The following is a 3,273-nucleotide window of genomic DNA, read 5'->3' as shown; positions in this document are numbered from 1 at the left end:
GTTCATAGCTCCTTGAAAGTGGAGTCGCAGGTAGATAGGATAGTGAAGAAGTCATTTGGTATGCTTTCCTTTATTGGTCAGAGTATTGAGTATAGGAGTTGGGAGGTCATGTTGCGGCTGTACAGGACATTGGTTAGGCCACTGTTGGAATATTGCGTGCAATTCTGGTCTCCTTCCTGTCGGAAAGATGTTGTGAAACTTGAAAGGGTTCAGAAAAGATTTGCAAGGGTGTTGTCAGGGTTGGAGGATTTGAGCTACAGGGAGAGGCTGAACAGGCTGGGGCTGGAACCGAAGCAGCAGACAGTCATAGGATTCAATGTGGTGTTGGGAATGAAGAGGGGTGAGACCAAAAAAGTATTTGGAAACAAAGAGGGAAGTTTAAAATCGAGATTTTACTGGACCAGTGCCATTGTAACTCAGTGAGTATAAGGGAGTGATGGGTGAATGGGGCTTGGTGACAGGATACATGCAGAGTTCAGAATGTTTACAGACGGCAGTGGATGGGAGGTTGGCTTGGAATATTCTAGAATAGTGGAGAGATACATCTGACAATTTTAGCAGCAGAGGGACTGAAGCAGAGCTGGGCGTTGCTACGGAGATGGAAATAGATGGTCTTAATGAGGCGGAGAACATGGGATTGGAAACTCAATTCTGTGTCAGGTTGAAGCACAATATTGGGAATAGTTTGAATGCAGCCTTGGGCAGTGGCTGCGATAGCATCTACAGCCAGAATCGTGGACAGTGGCTTTGATTTTGGAAGGACTTGCTAGTTGAGCAGCATAGATCAAGCAGTGTGAGAGATAAGTAGTGGAGGAGAATAGGGAAATAGAGCATGGTTATGAAAACTGATGTGTTTTCAGATGATGCTGTCGGAATGTAGTCAAGTGCGAGGAGAGGACACCGGATGGACAACAGATGTTGTGGTGTGGGAGCACTAAGGGAAAGCATCCCACTTGATTCTCCAGCTATGCCTGGATGGAAGTAGGAGGAGCCAGTCCCACAAAGTGAGGCATTGAGGGAGGATGGTGGAGTGATAGATCTCTGTAAGAGATTGCACACTGCTGAGAAAGAAACACGTTGTTCATTTTGCTTTATCAGGACAAATGCAAGAGTGCCAAAGTTCAAAGAATCACAACAACTGACACTCCCTGGAGTTTGGATTGCTCTGATTGTTTGAAATGCCTTGCCTTGTCATCCAGCTGGGTGGGACCATGCTCTCCTGGTTCCACTTTTATCCATCCAGTTAACTGTCGAGAATCTGTTGCAATGGTTTCTCTTCCTACTCACACATTGATATCCACCAACTTCCTTTTGTCTCACAATCACCAGAGGAAAAGGGTGACTCTTCCAGCCAACCAGCATTTTTCTCCTGTTCCGATTGTGTGAAACATGGCATTCTTGCATTTGATTCGTTGAAATTTGGCAAGGTTCAGTGTAATATGTAACTTTCCAGCAATATTGAAATGTGGTGCCAGCAAGCATCAGAAGACAGTACAGCAAGCTTTGTTTCAAACAGCATCTTATGTTATGAACCAGGCGAAAGTGAGGACGACAGATATTGGAGATTAGAGTCGCGAGTGTGGTGCTGGAAAAGCACAGCGGGTCAGGTAGCACCCGAGGAGTAGGAGAATCAATGTTTCATCAGGAAAGCCCTTCATCAGGAATGAGGTTGGGAGCCGAAGGGGTGGAGAGATAAATGGGAGGGGGGTGGGGCTGGGGAGTGCAATAGGTGGGTGGAGGTGGAGGTAAAGGTCAGAGAGGAGGGTGAGGTTGATAGGTGGGAAGGAAGTTTGACAGGTCATGAGGGTGGTGTCGAGTTGGAAGGTTGGAACTTGGATAAGGTGGGGGGAAGGGCAATTGGCATTCTCAATAAACAGGCAAAAAATATATACCTCACAAAGTTTACTATCCAATTATTATAGATTTTTCATTTATTTACCTCAATGTAAATATACTTGTTCATTCGAATGGCCACATGAAAATCAACAGTTGATTCAATTCTGAGTGAACTTCTCCTCAAATAACGCAATCTACCGCAATATCCCAGTGGTCAGTTGAGGGTGTGAGTGAGAAGGCTGTCTGCTGGTAAGTTTTATTTAAGGCAAGGTTGCAATATTATTGAAATGCTTTATGCTATAAGTAAAGTATAAAAATGATATATATACCCCATACATTGTATTTCTCTTAATTAGTGTGCGTTTTCACATTGATTATGTGGATCTCTTGATAATCTGGAATACTTGATCAACCAGCACATTCCTAGTCCCATATGTGTTGGTTAGTAAAAGGTTTGCCGTATTGAAATCTGGCTGTAATCTCTGAGCAGCTTCAACAACATTCATTCAGTCCATACCTTGATATTCAATAATTTTACTTTCTGCAGTCATTGATTCACTTCTAACAAAAACAGAAATTGCTGGAAATTTTCCGTGGGTCTGGCAGCATCTTTGGAGAGAAATCAAAGATAACCTTTCAGGTCGAATGCCCCTTCATCAGAACAGTCAATTCTAACTTGTCCTTGTTTACTCTTTGTGTTACAGATCCAGCTTTCAAGAAATAGGGAACCTGTTTGGATTCACTTTGGCTTGCAGAAACCAATTTGGAGAATCATCGCATGTTCTGCTAGTGGATCGCAGCATCCATTGCAGCCCTCTGATATCTCAGCAGTGCTGCTGAAGACTGTGTAACTCAATCAGTGGATTATAAACCAATTCTGAACCTTTGAGGACAAGACGACGGAAGCATTCTATAAGTAAGATCTACCTCGAAGTGCGTCGCCACCATGACCCTGGACTTTCTGAGTTACCTGTTGCTAGCAGCAAGTACTTTATGTACAATTGGATTTACTCAGTCCCTTTCTAGGGAGGATGATGTTGTTCCAAGGATTGTTTTCGATTACAGTAAGTACATCTGCTCCAGATAGTGAAGTGTGTTAATGTGAAGTGATGTACCAGTTAATTGCTGTGCGCAATCTGGAGAAGATGCTGCTGCCTTGTTTATTCAGTAGCTCACTTAGCTTCCTTCAGTGCCATCCTGTACAATGACTTGGAAGTGCTGATGTTGGACGGGGGGGTGGACAAAGTTAAAATTCACACAACACTGGGTTATGGTCCAACAGGTTTAGTTGGAAGCACTAGCTTTCGGAATGCTGCTCTTTCATCATGTGGTTGTCCATCTGATGAAGGAGCAGGGCTCTGAAAGCTAGTGCTTCCAAATAAACCTGTTAGACTATAACCTGGTGTAGTGTAATCCTGTACAATGGTAGACTTGGAT

General features: G+C 43.7%; 1 long non-coding RNA gene across 3 annotated transcripts in view; it reads left to right on the top strand.

Annotated features, from left to right (window-relative positions):
- The window catches only part of LOC122541065, a 341,169-nt gene extending 338,271 nt beyond the window's left edge, over positions 1–2,898 (top strand). For all 3 annotated transcript variants that reach the window (XR_006309508.1, XR_006309507.1, XR_006309509.1), the window contains one exon: positions 2,541–2,898. This is a non-coding gene — a long non-coding RNA (uncharacterized LOC122541065). The remainder of the gene's footprint in view (positions 1–2,540) is intronic.
- The last annotated feature ends 375 nt before the right edge of the window (positions 2,899–3,273 follow it).

The sequence above is a fragment of the Chiloscyllium plagiosum genome, chromosome 36 (assembly GCF_004010195.1).
Source record: "Chiloscyllium plagiosum isolate BGI_BamShark_2017 chromosome 36, ASM401019v2, whole genome shotgun sequence".
In the NCBI taxonomy this organism is placed as follows: domain Eukaryota; kingdom Metazoa; phylum Chordata; class Chondrichthyes; order Orectolobiformes; family Hemiscylliidae; genus Chiloscyllium; species Chiloscyllium plagiosum.
Note: the sequence above shows the minus strand (reverse complement) of the source record. Positions and strands in the feature narration are given on the sequence as shown.